This window comes from Folsomia candida, unplaced genomic scaffold (genome assembly GCF_002217175.1).
Source record: "Folsomia candida strain VU population unplaced genomic scaffold, ASM221717v1 Fcan01_Sc001, whole genome shotgun sequence".
Classification (NCBI taxonomy): domain Eukaryota; kingdom Metazoa; phylum Arthropoda; class Collembola; order Entomobryomorpha; family Isotomidae; genus Folsomia; species Folsomia candida.
In genome coordinates this window covers 21524453-21543780 of record NW_019091193.1, presented here as the reverse complement: position 1 = coordinate 21543780, position 19328 = coordinate 21524453, and the positions used below count along the sequence as shown (strand labels likewise).

Sequence of the window (19328 nt, the reverse complement as noted above, 5' to 3'; positions counted from 1 at the left end):
CCCATTTTTCAACGAGTGTAATTAAGAGCCCTTTCATCTCTCTGTTAAATAAACGCCATTCAACAACAGACCAAACCAAATCCCTGCTGATTTTGCCACATTACGTTATACATACAATACATTTATCACTACAAAGAGTGAGCGATCGCGTCAATTTTGCATGAAATAAAGGATAAAAGTCTGCACTAAATCAGCAAAAGGATTATGAAGGCACAGCTCCGCCACTCTTTTTGTACGAAAGCCGCCTTAACGGATGCCTCTGGGCTGGAATTTAATAAAATTATTCAGCAGAGACAAGTACTTTATCCTTATCCCCGTCCTATTTACTACAACTTTTAATTTTATGGTGGCAACGAATCAGATTTTTGCCTGGGTTTTTTATTTATTTTACGCTAGAACTCCACCACAAAATATGACTCGAGTACTTGATCATCGCGATAATTTAGGAAAACGGGGAAAGGAATAAAGCAAAGCAAGGACACGGTGGGGAATAAACCAAATTCAGTTTCAAAGAGAATCCAAAAAATAATGCCTCGGATGATAATGTTTTGATGTGTGGTCTAGAGTTTTCCCTTAAAATAAATCAGACACCCCGGGGTTGAAGCTCAACAACGACGACGACGGCGATAGTTTGGGTCCCAGTCGACATGCATGTCGTATGTTGAATATTATATGTCGCTAAATGAGGACAATGGTGAGCAGATATATTTCATCCTGTGTTTAAATTGACTTTTTTATTTGGGAGAAAGTTAATCATGAGATAAAAAGTAGAAAATTATTGATTTTTGTCAATGTTATTCTTTCGTGTCGGGCTAATGGCATCAGAAGTTGTCTCCTTGCTGAGATATGATTGGGCTTTTGTCGTAGTAAAATATTCTGTAGTAAGCACTCGCATACACACTCTGCATACCAAACCTTTATCTCAAGAAATAACCATAACATAACACTTTCTCCTTTACCTTCGTGCATGCGCTTTTATTCAAGGCTGGGACGAGAAATCAAGAAGCGCAGTCATTTACCATGCTCCTTCAAGAAAATCTAGTCGACTAATCCTAAAAACGACTCAGAACACTCAGAAGATGCAAAGAACAAGTGTTTCGAAAGTTCAATTTTCCAAATAAATGTAAAAAAAATCTCATATCTATTTAGTTGTTTAATTTGTCTAGGACAAAATAGTTTTACATGCTTGCCAACATAATGTGCGGTGTTGAAAGGAGTAATTGAGACGAGTTTTTAGCGTTTGTTCCAATATCCAGAAATTAGAGACCCAATTAAAATTGGCTGTCCTTATACGCGCAAGGGTAAAAGTTGAACAAATGTTGAGGAGAATAGGAATTACAAGGCTGCGTTGTATAATCCTGAATGTAATACAACTCCTCTGATCCTGAATACCAAAGTTGTTCAAGTTGAAGTTTGAAGCGCATATCGCAATGAAAATATGAGGTAATTTGAGAGCGAGATTTATCATCTTTTGGAGATCAGTTTTCTTTTCTTTTCCCTCGTTTATCACTTGTCCGCCTCAAAATAGATGTAAGTAAAGTTCAGCAATTCTGTAATAACGGGGCAAATAGAAGGTCCATGCTTCCCTTTACAATTCCTTCGTCATTCCAAAAGTACGTATATACGTACGTACATACGTAGCTACGTACTTATGGACGTAGCAGTGTACGCGCGTACTTCCATCGCCATTACAAACTCTGGAGGCTTATTTGAGTGACGTGCTCATATTTGCTCGCAGATCGCTCTCTCCCTTTTCTGCAAAAAATGAGCCGTTTCGCAGAGATGCCATGTCGATCCGATATGTAAAGCGATATTCGTTCGTCTTGAAATAGGAAATGGGCACTTTCTCCACTTTCATTGGAAGGAAAAGAAGAAGAAGAAGACGCAAAGAATGTTTGTGTAAGCTGACGGCACAGTCTGCTGCTTTGAAGTAGATATTAAATTGATGTTTTATTTATGTCGAGGAATAAAAATGCAGGTTTCCAATAAGATGAGAGGAAAAGCAAGGCTTTTAAAAATGGTTGCTGACATTTTCAAAAAAATTATATCGCAATACTAAATCCAATCCAGGTTCAAGTCTTGCACTCCACCACGAAAAACTTTCTTTCTCCACCAAGAAAGGAGGAATTTTACGAACGACGGTCTCGTCACCACCACCACTTTCACCCGAGGAGGTGCGACTCCTGCTGCGGGGTAGCAGATTTTCTTATTTTCCTCAGACCTTGGATTCTGAGGTCCTGGGCGGCACAGGATGTGTCACTGCCGTTGTAGTCGTGTGGTCGACTTTTGTGAAGATGAGATGATAATGATATTGGTGTGGAGAAGGTTGGGCGGGTGAGTGAGTGAGTGGTGGAAGTCGAGGTGAGCACGTTCCACTTGGAATTACGGATTACGGAAAGAATACGGATGTGAATTTGCGAATATGAGACAACGTCTCTTCATGCATACAAAATTTCAACAACGTGTGACGTGACCAACCAACTTCCACCAGCGCTGCAATCTCCTCATCCACACCCTTCGTTTGATTGTACATATGTAGATTATGTGAGTATCCACGTACATATTTGTTTATTTTTCTTACAAGGTTATAATTTTAGGATAATCGGAAATTGTGGGCCTCACTGTTATTACTTTTTGTTTCCATTAAAATGCTCCTGACGGACGAGAGAGAGCGAAAAAAACGGTCGACACAAGTCCACCATTTTATTAGGGGACATTATGGAGGAAAGATAAGGCGGACCTGCTTGTGTGCTGAGCGGAGTTTAGCTTTGGGTGGTGGGTGGGCGATGGGCCGATAAAATGGAGGAAGAGAAAGTTTTCAGTAGCTGACCCGCACTTTGAGTGGAAGAGAGAAAACAAAAACATGGGAAAAGAGATAAAAAAGTGGTAGTCTGGGTTCCAGGGCATTAGCAGCTCCCGTCCATCCTATTACAAGACCATTGTGCATTCAAAAGGCTGCCGCTTAGTGGTTGTTCCGACGAAGGAGCGAGAGACGAGCAGGCACTGGGATAATAATTATGAGCTTTGAGATGGAAGGAGAATTTTTCTGGCAGGAAAGGAAACATGGTTTGTGTGTGAACCGTCCGATTTGTGGAATAGGAAGGAGCTGGTGCTGGAGGCGAAGGGAGCAGCAGAGCTTTTCATGAAAAATGCATAATCAGATCTCCATATTGAGCTGAGCCATCTGCACTGCAATGCTCCATTTCCAGGAGAAAGTCAAGTTTGGCCAAATTTTTAGAGCAGGGGTTTCCCTTCCCTTGTCTTCCGTCCGTGATGATCGTGAGCAGAACCGAGTTTTTATTTAAAACCACAAACTCAAGCTCCGTTAAAGGAAAGTCACCGGCAACAATCCAAAACGGAATAACAAATTAACTCCATTCTTGACTTTCACAGACTTTCACAAAGAAATTACAAGTTAACACGATGCTGTGTGCACCATGAAAGTTTGTAGCAGTGGGAATTACACATTTATTTATCCAAAAATTTACCAAGGTTGTCAGAATAATACTTTTATAATTGTCAAAACTGCACGTGCTACATTTGCATGCATATCATTTTCGTTGTATTGTTTCGTATTCAACTTTCTCTTTTTAGTAGCAAAGTAAAATGAGTGGTATATTTTCACATGGAGAAAAAATATGCAATAGGAAAGTTTTTTTTTACTACGAAAGTCAACGTCCTGCATGCATATTGTCACCTACGTTCGTATTTAGCAATATATTTTCAGCCTTGGTTCGCATCCAACTTACTTTTCCCAGGACAAGCGAGGAAGAAGACTGGCCGTAATGGAAATAGTTATTAAGAAGCTCTAAACACAGTGACGAGGAGACAATGAACTAAGAAGCTCCACAACTGCGACTTAATGATAATGGTGGAGTCACTTTTTGGCTTGTTTTCTCCTCTCCATCTGCGTCTGCTGATGCGGTGGTGGCTGAAGTTGAAAGTCGAAAGTGGCCATTCGTCATGGTCGCATGGCGAAACCGCAGATGGAGAATTCGCTCGGAATGGGTTACAACGAAAATGTGAAAATCACATTATTCCACTTGTGCATGAAATATTAATCTTCTCATATCCTGCCTTCCCCTTGGCATAATCCATCCTCGGCACACCCTGGTCCCTTAACCCGCATTTGTTGTTCCGTGCTCTCCGGAATTCACTCTTCCTCGCATTACATCCCCAAATGTGATGGAGGAAGAGGAACCTCAGCAGAGTCGCACAGGATGCCATTTAATTTCTTAATATGTTCTAAGGTCACACAGAAGAAAGTTTGGCCCCGTTGTGCACATGGTGTTATGCAAGTAAGCCGAGTAATAAATTCTGCTGAATAATGGTCAAACAAAAAGCTTTACAGCTTCGAATGTTATGCAATATAAATATTATATAATTAAATGTTGAGTTGAGATTGAATAAGTACAAATATACAAATCGTACATCAAAGTGTGTATCTACATACATACGTAATTATTTAAGTCATTCATTATAATTATTAATTTATATGCAATGTCCAACAATGCACATTTATCGGCCTAGTTTCGCAATTAAATGATCCTTCTATGAGGGGATAATGTCTTTTGGCAAATGTGCATACCGTGTACTTTAACTTTGTCTAATCGTCGTCGACGTGCATATATACATAGCACAACTTATGTAATGCTTTCACCAAAACAACAATCAAATTATCATGAAATACTGAATTGAGTTGCAAATTCCAGGACGCTATGCAGTACCTGTTGGATCTTGGAGTGACGATACATATGTAAACCAAGGGGATCTTTAACTTCCTTTGTGTACAGATTCTAGCTTAATCTGGCCGTTCTTTTATTTAGGAACCACCACAACCCTGGCTTTGCTAAAGGGAAGGTCACCCTTCTGCTTATTACTATGTAATGAATCGCTTAATTCTATTGTTCCATCCATCTCTGTCTCTCCCTCGCTCAGGGAGAGGAAGTGAGCAGCATATCTCTGAAGTCAATATGGTCGTTCTGGCCTCAAGATCACTCCATTCACGGCATGACACACCTTCCGCCGTCCAGAACAAGTTGGCTGACACAACAATACAACTTGTGTTATATATATTTCTCGAGTAATTTGTGAATGAAAGGAGGCCCGGACAAAGGAGTCCTAATGACTTATTGTTAGGAGAAGAAAGTGTCGTTCGGAAGTCGTAGAAATTTCCTCTCCATGTTCAGATGGCTGACCTATTTCCATTTCTGCTCCTTCACTCACCCAATGAATAGATTCAATTCATTCCAGGACGAGGCTGAACTGAAGATGTTGTGCTTAATGTTCTACTTCCTTTCTCCAAACTCCAAACAAAACATTCACAGACATCCAGAGTAGACTGCTGACTGTGTACATACGTACATACGTTCGTATGCATTTAGGCCACTGGGGCGGACTCCTCTTCATTCCCATCATCATCAGCTCCGGATATTTAGTTCAACATATTTTCTTACATTATATTTAAATTGGACGAGAGGTGCGCAACAATATTAATGAAAAATCGGCTGAATAATAATATTGCTCGAAAACTGGAGGAGATGTTCTCACGTATCGATATGCATTATTCAGTAGTTGTCATTCATATAACTAATATTTATTTATGTATGTAGAGCAACATTGTCGCTGTAAAAAGTGCTGGAACTCCGACACCATGCATACGTAGCAAGAAATTATTATCCTACCCAAATGACGCTTATTCAACTGCACCGTGGTAATTTAACTTTGCTGGTGAAAATTACATCAGAAAATGATGTCAAAATTTGTATCGAGATTTACAGAAATTGGCAAACTTTTGTATTCACAACAGTAAGCAAAGGAAGATTAGATGCAAAACTTTGAAGGTCGATTCGGATGGATGGTTAGATGCAAATGATAAGATCAAAGTAAAAGTGAGAAAAAAAACTTTCCAGAGATGCTTTGTGCGATTTGCATAAGTCTAATACAGTGGTGAAAGTTTTCAATGATGGTTGTACATCCAATTTACTCTGCTCGTCTGGTCTGTATTTTTATCATTACTACGAAATTCTTTTACTTAAATATTTCAGTGCCCAGTTTTACGTTGTGGAGCGGAGAGATAGTCAAGAATGTGGGGAATGAAGAAGCAGCCATTTGTATGGCGTCTTTTGGGGGCCAGAGGAGCAGTGTTTGAGACAGTGTCTGCATCTTTGTCAGCTTGCCCCCCATGATCACTACACTGCGAGGAGGATAATTAATCAGCCTGGAGTGAACAAGGAACATTTTGGTCTTGTGAATATAAATTCCCCCAAGGAAGAGAGAGAGTGAAAGTATTTTGGGTCAGGGTCCATAGGAGAAGATGGGAGCAGGAGAATGGGAGGAAGGAAGGAAGAATGAATTCAATGCTTTCTCCGCACAATCAGACGACCAGATTCTCTTCAACCAGCCAGCCAACAACGAAACATTGTCTCTGCTCCACAAAATGAGCCACTTGTGCTTCCTAAGCTCACAAACTGGGTCTAAAATGGCAGAAACTATTCTATTTCATGTTATTTTCTCTAAGTAAACCATAAACTTGTTATACCATGTGGGAAGCGAGTACCCGTTTGGAAAATTTTGGCAAACGTAAAATTGGCGAGTAATTTATAACAGCAAAAAATATTTCCCTAGTCATTTAGTATAGCATACAAATTTTGCCAGCTTATTCTTCCCAACATTTATTGTGACCTATGTACGTGCACTTTTGGACGTGCATACCCCATCCCAAACGCCACCAGATTACATCACTACGTGTCTGTGTGGAGGATGCCTACTTGCTATATATGAATTGCGAGATGGACGGAGAGAGAGAGAGACAAAGTCCGGAGTAGTGGGGGCATTACGGAAGTTGTAAAAACTTTTGGTACTTTTGGCCACTCTTCCAACAGTTCAGCCGAGGCGCAGACACCCACTCTAAATTGCTACATTCCTCATGATACAACTGAACTTTAGCTTCTTGTGTGCAGGGAGGGAGCAATGCTGTGCATGAACTATAGGAAAGGGCATCAGTCGCGTCGTAAGGGATCAAAAGGACATGAAAAAGGGCACATTATGATGAAAAACTGCAAAATTTGTGATTTCCCAGAATGTGTACACAAACCGTATCACTGGATTATGTGTATAAAATCAGAGGGCGTCTTCCAGCGGAACCCTGCGTAAGGCGCGATATATGCATAACCTGGCTGAGGCCAGACAGGGAGCTTAGTTAGATGTGGTGCATGTGAGTAAAAAGAATTCGGATGCTCTATCCGAGGGTCACTTCTTGGGACAATAAATCCTCCTCCTCCTCTTTTATTTCCTGATAAACACTTCCTCTCCTTCCGAATCCTTCCTCTCGCTTCAACCCACGGATAAAATACCTCCCTTGGCCATAGATCTGTCCGCTCCCAACTCGGGCGCACCTCCACCGATCCATGTGCAGGGCTGGAGGAAGGAAACGGGACACATTCAGGTTGCGGACATAATATAGATTCCAATTCGAATAGGCAGAGAGAGAGGGATGAATATACGTGGGCTGGCCATTGTGACGCCGAGTATTATTTGGTGAGTCCGTACATACGGGTAAGTATTTTCCTTCGCGTCTTTGTTTTATTTCACTCGTCCTGGTTTTATGAGTGCCCCCGGCTGTGCACCGAGCCGCTTTGTTTGCTAGATCAAATATCGACGTTTATGATGAAATTTGACCTTTTCTTGGATTTCTCTTAGATTTCGTGCTCAGTCGAACAGAGTAAAAAAAATACTTGTATTGATGAAAGCCGGAATAAAGGATATATTGCAGGGGACGGATATATTCATACATGTTATGTAGTTTATGTACATAGTTTATGCGATGTGCTCAGTTTTTTTTCGAAAATTCAATAAGACTGGGTCACAAATAAGAATGTGAGTAAGCACAAATAAAATAATAAATGGCACACTAAAATATATGCATAATACACGTACTCGTATAAGTAATTCAAGAATTCTCTCGAAATCTGCTGCTAGATTGTCCTAAGAGTGAAGGAAGTTTATAAAAAACTGTGATTTTAGACAGGTGCCTTTCCGTCTACTTTTACTTCCATCAGGCAGCCGTTTCCAAGAATTACTTTTACTTTTAACATGCGGCTGACACTGCTGCTTTCTCCATTTTTTGCTTTCCCATGCTGCTTCCCTCCTTGCATCTGAACTCGGAATGTAGATTTTCCGTGGTGAGAGCAGGAACGAGCAAGTGAACGGCATATGAAGTCAGTCAGCCCATGCTGCGCCGTGCTGACGACGACTGCTAGGAAATAGTGTGACTGCTTCTGCAAGCGTGGAGGCTCTCGTCGTCGTCGCTACCCTGTTGTATCAGCGTTTCTCACTCCTTGGACACTGGCCAAAGGGTATGACAATATAAGGATGACGGCGGATTTATAAATTGGCCCCCGTCCAGCCACGGGCAGTTATATAACATACTGTTCAAAGGTGGGTATTTTACACTACTTGTATACGTTCGGAATGGAAAAGAAGATACACTCGAGCTCGGCTTTTTCTCCTCTGCCCTGAGCACCATATTTAGCTGAATTGTGGAAAATGGGAAAAAATAACCAGATTGCTCTCAAATCCTTACTATTTATATTAGAATGATACGTACTAACTTTCCTCTATATATTTAGGGCACGTGGCAAACCCTGCAGTCCATGAATTTTCAAACAGATACGTTGCAGGTCGAAGGCGTTGAAATAAATCAGTGAAAATGACATGGAAAATATTCTAGTCTTGGTGCCGCACTTTGGCTCATACTTCATCCATATATGTACATTGTGTAAGGTCGTTGATGATGATGGTAGCATATTTAAATAGGCTACGACGGCTTCCTTTTGACGGCAGTGCTGAAAATACGACGACGTTTGTCACGACCTCACACAAACGACATGTTGTGGCGACATTCTTAAAATCAACATGAAAACTTTAAAAGAAAGTTTCACAAGTATTACAATTCGCAAATATTCCAAGCTCTGGACCGATTCTGAAACTTTTCTGGAGGAAAAGAAGTCAGGATTTACGAATGTAATTGCGAAAATAACTTGGATTTGGAAGAATAAAGTGAAGAAAATGATTTGAGCCGGAAGGGGAGACCACACATAAACATTTTCTAGCAGCTTATTTCCCCAGAGACACACTTGCCATCTTGGTACAAGTGTCATCTATCCATCCATCCAGGGGACAGATGCGGATGGATAGCTGTACACAATTCTGTCGTAACGACCTGCTGGACTACATTCTAGATTCAACCCTCTCTCCAAATTCACGAGAACGACGACATATTCAAAAGTTTGCTTGATTGAGGCACATGAGAATATCCAAACATTACTCCAATCCTAACAGAAAAGTTTTTGCTCAAACTCTGCAAATTTTACAAATGCCAACGACACACAGATTTACGTATGAAAAAGTTTGGGCAACAAACAGCCATTTGTTTTATTTATTAGTATTGATAAGTTTTTACAAGTGCTGTGAAATATTTTCGAAACTAATATTGCATCGTAAGTTAGCTTTACCCATTTAATTGATCGTATTTACTTTATTTTGGGTTTAGTTTAAAAAGTGAAAGTACCACAGTAAGGTCCAGGCAATATATGCAATAAAAGGGGACTGTCAATTTACAAGCTAAATCTCATGTTATCGGATCTATCGTACGACACAACATTATACATGCGAAAAATAACCGTTTTTATGGGAAAATTAATTGTCAATCATGTATCATTTTACACATTTTTCAACCATCTCTGCCCCTCAAGTACCAATCGACTTTCGAAAGGTGACTGCTTATTAGAGATGGTCTACTGGTCTGATATGTACGTAGGTGTACCCAGACAAAGGTGTAGTGGTGAAATAAAGGATCTAACGAGATACCGCAGTATTGGAGAGTCTGATGAGCTTTTAGTTGTTCAGGTGTATGACGCTGGAATAATTGGGGCATAAAGTGGCTGGTGCGGTTATCTTCACTCGTGCTCCGTGCCGCCTGTGACTGAGGAGGGCGAAGATGGACACTTTCTCTGTCGGGGCTGATAACCAAAAGCGAAGAATATGGCACAACGGTAGCGCAAATGTTGTGGGATGAGGTTTCTTGCAAATTGCAAGTATTCAGTGATGTCTAATGTATAAATACAGTACTTTGCGCATAGAGAAGTTCCGGTCTAGTCGATAAAATTGTTCGATGGGGCGTAGATGCATGAATGAATAATTTTTGAGATGTCGGCTGGGTATATATTTGTAAATGTCGGATTGGAAGGACCACGAGTTCAAAATTGAATCCATGTGGGAGGAGTAGACTGTCATTCTTAGATATTTCCGTTGAAATGGTAATGTCTGGGGTGGTGTTCAAGCGATCTGTTTTATTTTGGAATAGGAATATACTGTGTCGTTTAAAAACCGAAACAGGTATTGTTTTTAAATTCATTAGATTCAATCCGGTTCTAATGCACAAGAGAAATGTAAATGATACTCAACTTTCAAAGCAATCCAGTTATCTTTGTGGAAGGATAAAGCAGTCGGCATAGTCTCAAAATCTTCTACAAATATTTAGGCTTAGCTTGCCGTGCCTCCATACAAAATAGTTTCATTTTGGACTGCTTCATTAAGTATTAAGAATTTCTGGGTATTAATTCTAAGTTTTTATATTGTTTGGACAATGCATGGGTTTTTTATTTATTTTTCACTTGGATGTTCCCTTTGTTTGCGCACTTGGCCAAAATGTGTTGAAAATCTCAGTTTTGGAAAAATGAAGAACAGAGAAGCAGCATCTCAAGATTTGAAGCATTATTATGTGAAATCCTTCAAGTCCAAGAAGATCGAAAACAAAATGCATCCAAGCCTTTGATTCAACTATTTGCTCCACTAACCACACATTTCATCCTCTCACACTACTTCGCCCTCACTCATCTCGCTGCAATTTATATACGGCATTCCACTCGAGTTTCCTTCAACTCAATCCTTTTCAGATTATTCAAGTCCTGCTAAATGCTGGATTTCTGGATGCTCTGTTATTCAACTGTTACTAATGTGCGATTACTTTTTAAGTCTAACAATGTCTACGTCGTTCTATTTAAAACAAAAGTTTAGCAGTAAAAATATTTAGTAGAGTAAAAAAAAAAAACGCTCGTTATATGGCTGTTTGCATTTATTTACTGAGCATGGATTCAATTCAGCGTGGAAAGAAGTGTGACTCGAAGTGGTGCCATTCAATTTCATTTAATTTGTAGCACCACATCAACCACCACCGAGAAATAAATGAATGACGTGAATGGCATGAATGACTGACACCGCGTGCCGAGACACTGTTGAGCAGGAGAGAGCAGCAGTGGCTCAGTTGACCGAAAAGGAAACAATCATAATCATAATCATGTAATCATGTAATCAATCTTGTGTCCAACTTTCTCTCTCCGCCGAATCCGCCATCAAGCTTGGATTCCTTGTTAACCCTTTAAACTGTAACGACGACAATAGTCGTTTTATAAGAAATGGTTTAATTCGGGAGTACGACAAAAGTCGTCCTGAAAAATCGTGGTCATGGCGCGGAAGGACGACAATTGTCGTTTCTAGGAGGTCATTGATTTTCACCATTTTCTCTCCGCGACCTAAAATTTGTTGCAATTTTGAGGCATTTCTCCTATGCCAACACAATGCTAAATTTGAAGATTTTCTTCCCAAAAATTTGGATATTTCCCTATACAACTCAATGTTAAATTTTTGATTTTTCAGTTTTCCGAGTTTTATTAAAAACTCCTGAATTTCTCCTCCCGCGCCATGACCACAACATTCTTATAGTGTCCCCGATTTAATGCATTTTCTTGTCGTTAATCATACATGCTAAAGGGTTAAAGACCACGATCTGCCGTATAGCAAGTAGAATAACGGGGATGGGTGCCAATAAAGGAGGCCCACGAAACTGCTAAGAAATTGGTTGGTGGCTAGTTTTGCAAGGAAACGTAAATAATGAAAAGGAATTCTAAATTGGTAACAAGAACCCATGCAGAGTGGGACATTCTGGTCGTCTCATCTATTCTGGAAGGAATGTCAGGACTATACTTGATTTGAATTAGATGATAAAGTGAAATTTTTGGCCAGCAATTTATCCACGTTGTTGCTCATTATATCTTCTCCGTATTCCTCTACAATTTGCATTGCCCAGTCAAGTCAGTCAAACTTACATAAGTTGACTGAAACCTGCTATAATAGTCATCACCATCAGTACGTATATGCAAATGTGAAAGTGTGTAAGATTCAAGGGAGAAGGAAATGACATTACTCAAAGTGCAAAGAAAGGAAGATTAGGAATAATTTATTATGAGCAGAAATTCAATTAAAGTTTTGACCCTGTATCCAAGCTAAATTGGATAAGTTGGTCACGCTACACGAATTGTACAACATCGAACTGCACCAAGTACATACTCAAATTCGAAATGTCAGGAGCGAGTGGTGTGATTATTCCTATATCGACTGCATATCTCTATTTGCATTCATATACGACGAGTGGTGTTGGAAATCCCATCATTGTTGCATGGGACCAATTTATTAGGTAAATAGGACATTATTCTTAAGGTGACCCTAATCATGAAGTAGCCAGAATCCAGGCGTGCTTTACGGGCATACAGTGCCACAGTACGAAAGTAAACTTTTTGAAGAATGGCTTATCAACAGCCAGCTATGTATACACATAATAAGCTGCTCATACTTAATATAGCTTCTTGGCAGAAATTTGAGCAACAGTCTGAACAAAGCACACAAAATAAATTGATGGATTGAGCCTCTCAACCATATCAACCATGAGCCCACATCTCTAATATGTACATAATAACCATATGCACTGCACTTTTTCCACACGACATGCTGTGTACATATGTACATGCACATGTACTCCTTAGCTGTATAGTTGTTTGCAATAATGTTTCAAAATTCGTAAAGGGTTTTGTGCCATGATTAAGCAGTGAAAGCAAATCCAGAAAATGCTTTGCATTAGTTTGTTCGTATAATAATAATGAGTTTGGTGTGTGAAAGATCTGCAACTTTACACTGTTGGAGAAAACACGAGAGAAAGTCTGCCTCCTTTTGGTACCTACTTCTTGTTCCTGCAGCTCTGTCGTTACATGAATGGTGAGAGTTTGTGTACGAGATGATGATGGTTGGTTGGTGTGTCGTGTGGTGTGAGAAAGCCCCGCACTTCACGGAAAGAAGTGGTTGTGGTTCCTTTGCTGGTGTTCATTGCAGCCTTACTTACACTCTCGTGACGGGTGATGTGAATAACTGGGCTTTGATGAATGAGGGAAAGCTTGGCATCGGAAATTTGAAGGGGAGTTTGATTGATTGAGCTTATTAAAAGACACATATTCTTCCACCAATTAAAATGGACGAAAACTGAAATAGTGTCAAATCTATTAATGCTAACTCATGCATCCCTGTAGTGGCCACCTATAACTAACCAAACTTCATTTTCCCTATCGCCACTTTCGTAATGTTGGTAAGTTAAATCGTGGAGGACCAGACCCACAACAAATATCGGTTTCATAAATACACATGTGTATGTGTATTCAGCACCCTTTAAAAGGCACCTGCTTGTCTGACACGTGGTTATTAATATTTATCTCAGAGGTTACATTTAAAGAATAACTGTAACTTAACCATGTTTTTTTTCAGGAGAGGCAGCACATAATTACTTCATTTGGCAGGAGAAAGTGGTCATTACTGAATTATCACTAACCAAATGGCACCACTAACCATGACCATAATGTTACGCAGATTAGAGAAGGAAAGCATGCTCTCCGTTCGAATTGCTTTGGTTTAGCTAAGCAAAGTGTAACAAAGCTCATATCGGGTGACAGTTATTGACTATTTCGACTCTCATAAATTCCTTATGCTTCGTTTCAAAGTGGCGGGTAAGTCAATCACTCGTCCCAGCCCAACATTATTTAGTGGTGGCTCCAGGCAAGTGAAAGAACGGCAATAATGAAGAAGAAAGAAGGAAGACGAGAAGAAAGGGAATCGAATCAATAACCCAGCCCTTGCAACTACATACACACACACAATTTATACGCTGCTATCAATGTTGATATTAACCCCAGAAATTTCTCCCATTTTGAATGGGTTAATTTTTCAGATGTGTTATTAGTATAAAATATGAACCGGAGTGAAGAAAGGTGTTTTCAAACTTGCATAAATAAATCTACGGGAATAGTATTCGCCCCTCGACGAAATTGGATTGCCTTGCACCAACCTCGTATGAAATCATATTTTCGTAGTTGCGTACCAAGTGCGGAATAATAGACAATATTCGGTGTAGTTTGGTTTACCCTCCATTCGCTCACCGGCTATCAAATTGCTACCCATCTCAGTTCGGAGAAACCACGAAACTAAACTAACGAGGAGAATGGAATCAACGCCTTCCTCTCTCTTCCTCTCTCCTGCCGTTTACTGCAGCTGCTTTCACTTAACAGAGCTGCACTGCAACCAATCCCACACGTTCGCTCGTATCAGCAACAAACTAAAGTACAAGAAGAAGAAAACTGAACCCAACATTTAACGAGATCCACAAGAATACTTACTTTGCCGTGGGGCAAAACTGGGGGGAGATTACATATGAAGTGACAATTTCTTGGAAATGTCGCAAATTTTTTTAGAAATTTTGTTCTCGATTATCGATTTTCATAGTCATAAAAGAGAGACTCATATTTAACGTATTATGCAAAATATTGGCACGTTTGCATGCACATCTGCCAGTTTTTACCTGTGTAGCGATGAAATGGTTAATGATCTCTGTCTCATTCACCTGTTCTTTCATGACAGCAGAAATCCAAGGCAAGTGTTAACGATCCTTCCATTGCCGGCAGCTACATCATACGTAGTTTCTGAAGTACATCATTCAACCAAAGCAACCTTTGTCTTCAAGTCATGTGTATGTATGTAGCAGACAAGAGATAAATGAACCAACTAAGGTTTTGGACTATGCTGGAGAAACAGATAGGTAGATTCTACAACGAAGGCAGTGGTTAGTTCGATGGACACGACCAACAGATTTGTATGTGTTGGCTTCTAGTAAGACTGAGGGTAAAGCGAATTTGCACCCACACAAACTTTTTCTCGGCGTTGTAGATAGAGCCGAATATGACGGTCACGGGGTTTCATGTGTGGAATTAGCTGGGAGAAAGCGAGGAGAGAAAGTGAGAGGCTGTGGGGCGAGAGTGGATGAAGACCAGCCCATAATCATAATTTACTTATGCTTCCCACTCTCCACACTGCGCTGCTTTGCATCCACTTTGCAAAACGAACACACGGAAAAAGAATATGCCAAAGCGAGTTAAATTTGATCCACTTGCTTGCAAAGACTGCTCAAGTCTCCCTTCAAAACGTGTTTATCAATTCTATCACAGTTTGAGAATTTCTAAAATTGCGAAAAATTTCCATTGTAAATTAAATCACTCTTGTAAATAAGTTCAAGGCACCTTCACTTTAGGGGGAAAGTAAAAGCAATTACAATGAACGGCATCACCAGGGTCCTTGTAAAATATACACATTAAAGAAAATGATAGAATTTAAGCAGAGCGTGATGTCCCTCCAATGAAAATATGCGTTAGTTAAAAAGATATATTTCGTACAGTGTCTACTGAACATTTATGCTCTATTTGTAAAACTTATGTATCATCCCCAAAAGATCTGGCGATGATATTTTGATATTTAATTAAAACCCAAACAAATGATCTTGAAAACCAAGTTTTGTACCAACAGTTCAACAGGGACGACACGTACTTAATTACGAACTGAACCCGAAAAGTAGCTAAATCGATAAATATTATGTCATCATATTCATTAATACAGAGCATGGATCGCTAAATGGTGATCGCGCCTGACCTTTAATAACTCCAGACTGGTTTGAAGTGTAGATCTCTAGTATTTTCTGTGTGAGAGCCCTTTACTCGAACCACAAGTTGACATATGGGGTTTAAGGTTTTGTACACGATGGGCAATGCGGCTAAGTCAGAAAAAAGTGTTCGTTTTTAACTTCCTAACTCCCGTTATTTTAAAACGGCGTTGCACAAAAAATTTTGCTAAAAGTATCCCAAGAGAAAAATATCTTTTCGGCTTATATTAAGAGACTTGGCAAATTCACTATTCAAAACAATTTTCATCTTAAGTTTGTCTTTTCAGTCGGTTTGATAATCTTGGATCACACTTGTCCTATTGCAGTGCGCTCCGTAATTGACTAGGTCACTTTCGAGGCCTCCGTATTTTACAGAAGACATAAATAAGAAATCCTGACCTCTGACCTTTTAAGCGACCAAGCTATCTTAATTAAGCCTGGAAAGTTTTTTATGTTACCTTTGAAACTGGCTAAATTTTGCACATGACCTAAAATGCATACCACTACGATCCCCAAAATTTTAAGCGGACACTCCAAACTGTTCGAAAGTTATTGGGGATTTGGCGCGATTACTATTTAGCGATCCCTTCTCTGTAAGTCTGTTCTGCTTTTATGCGATCGAAGTGATCAAAGATGTCTGTAGATCAAAGCCTCCTCACTTACGTACCTCCGATTTATCAACATCAAAGATAAAACTACTGGGAGGTGGTGATACATATATTAATACGTCGATCGTTTCATCAGGAGTATGCATAGCAGCAATCCTTTCAAAAATCAGATTAGACGAGCATTTTAATTTCAAAGAAGAATTTCGCAACCAGATAAAACGGAACTTAATAAACCCCCATCGTTCAACGACATTTCAAACCGTTTGATGATTCCGAATAATTAATACTGTACACACTCGCGACCAACTAATGGCCAATTCTGAACTATTTTGGCACTGCTAGGAAATTATTTATTAACGTTAAACGAATTATTGAACACTTCTTGCTTAATGCGACCAAATAATTAATATTTAACGAATCTATGCAGCTATACTTAGAAATATATGCATACTGGTTTATTACAGAGTTTTTAAGAATCATAATTTAATAATTAACCAAGTTGCTAATTAAACGAAAGAGAAAATTTAAGTGACGTAATAGCTTTGTATTCACTTTACTTATGTATGATTGCTGTATGAATTTAGAAAACCAATATATTTAAACAAGACCCGTCATTTTCACATTATATGTATGTACATAAGTGAAAGTAACAAAAACCTTGACTAGCAGTGTCGCATAATTGTAATGATGTAATAACCATCCTCTGCCCACAATCCCTTAATTATTTACGACTTGTGGGTTCTATGTATACTTTATAATTACGGAGAGGTGAAAACCTGCAAAGATGAGTTAATTGAAGAGCCGTGTTTGGTAAAGTTGACATAATTCTAGTCCTCTTGATTCTGCTCCAGAAATGTGTGAATGAATATTTGCCTCAGAATTGTAAAGATTTGTGAAGATGAACCACTTGATGAAGACCATCTTGCCAGTTAACGACCATGAACCAGCCCACCTAAAAAACCTACTGACCTACTATCTTACGGTTTCACTTATAAAATGCAGTAAACAATTTCGTATTTTTTTCTCAGGATTATTGCAGCGCTAACCCGTTTACGAGCAACTCTTCGACCTTCAACTTTGTTATCTCCAGCGAAGCGAGTTACACTTTGGCCCTGTCATTTATTGGCATTAGTGATATTTAGGCGACAGTGAGTTGTAAATTGGAGGACACATCTTTATGAGGGAAAGTAAATGCGGATGTAAAATAAGAAGTTGGTTGGTTGGGAGTATGAGTGGTGGGATGTCGTGGTACGTGTAGAGTCAGCACTTTTGACTCGCCTTCCATCTGATAAACCTGCGTTCTAATTTATTCCTTTTCCTTTTAACTTTATCGTTCCTCCCCAGAGAGAGAGAAATGAAGGAGAAAGTCAAGAAGGAGCCCAGCAAGGAGTCACCTCGCGTCACAATCAAATGAATATTCTCAGTGTCCTCCTTTTATTAGGTGGGTTTCGAACCAGCCCATCCTCTGCATCCATGCGTGGATGAGATGAACGGATAGATACATGAATTCATATGCGTGCCAGTGGGTGGGAAAGGTGGCAGGAAGGAAGGAAGGAAGTGAAAGTTTATTACAGTGATCTGGAATGGAAGCCATTTTTCGCCAAACTGCTAATCGTTGTGATTTTAACCCAATTAATAACTGTGTAAGTTGGAGAATAATGTGAATTTAGCAACTTTTCCTTCAATATAAAGGAGGGAAAAGTCTGGCAGAGTTGCAATTTTGGATTTACTTGTCGTCCAGGTTGTACTTGACTTGTAGTTTGGGTGTAGTGGAAGCAAAGTAGTTAGCGAAAGTCAAAAGTCCCCTGGGACGGAGTGAAGAGACAAGAATTTGGCAACTTTCTCTTGGATAAAATACCTTCGCACTGCTTAAGCTTTGTGGTGCACGCAGCAGGGTTGAAACATATACAACATGTACACACGGGAGGAGGACCATGTAGGAGGATGTGGACGAGATCGGTTAAGTTGTTCGCAGGATGAAGGGAAGGAAGACGGTGAACAAGTTTATTTAGCAGAGGCAGGTAAAACTACCACACACTTGAACCTTGAGTTTTCCTCCAAAAGTGGTCCGTCGTCCTGCAACACTTGTGAATTTTCTCCCTTCCTATGACCATCGTCTACAATTTCTTCTAACTGCGGTGATTAAGTGTTAGAAACGCATTCATGTTCATTTTATTTAGAATCAACCAATTCACAGATTTGCAGTTTGAAACTTTTAAATACAATCGATGCCTTTTACAAACTTATGATTTGCACTCGTTATAGAAATTCTAAATAGCGATTTCACTGACTGAAATAGTGCAACAAATGTGACGAATAATCTCTGAGGTTTTCACCGGGTTTGGTAAATACGTACGTACGTATGAACTGCGAATGTATGTACGTGGTATTTGTGCTAGCTCCCAGCTTCCTGTCAAAAAGTTTGTGGAGTTGAGTTGAGACTTCCATAGTTCATCCATCCCAATCTATCTCGCTCTCTCTCTCTCCGGCTGGAAGTTGGTAACTGGGTGGTTGTGAAAGACGGAGAGAGTTTTAACTTTACTTTGCTTTTCCTCTCCCAAAACCCGTCCTCAATTTAAAGATTAATCAATTTGTTTCTGACTTTGCAACAACAACATAATGTACTGCACACAAAGATATAGTCGTGGTGAAAAGGGAGACGGATGTGATGTGAGCATTATTGAAAAAGTGGAGAGTAAGTAAAACAAAGTAACTTCTTCGTCTTACAATGCCTTGGATTTTTTTTCATGTCGTAAACTCAAGTCTCAATAAAAGGTCGCACTTAAACTTTTCTGGGCTTTTAGTAAATTGCAATTTTTCATTTGCACAGACGAATGAAATAGTAGGGCAAA

At 39.6% G+C, this 19328-nt stretch overlaps 1 protein-coding gene across 4 annotated transcripts in view; it reads right to left on the bottom strand.

Annotated features, from left to right (window-relative positions):
• The window catches only part of LOC110852731 (zwei Ig domain protein zig-8), a 70371-nt gene that overhangs the window by 48982 nt on the left and 2061 nt on the right, over positions 1–19328 (bottom strand). The gene's annotated exons all lie outside the window — the stretch shown is intronic.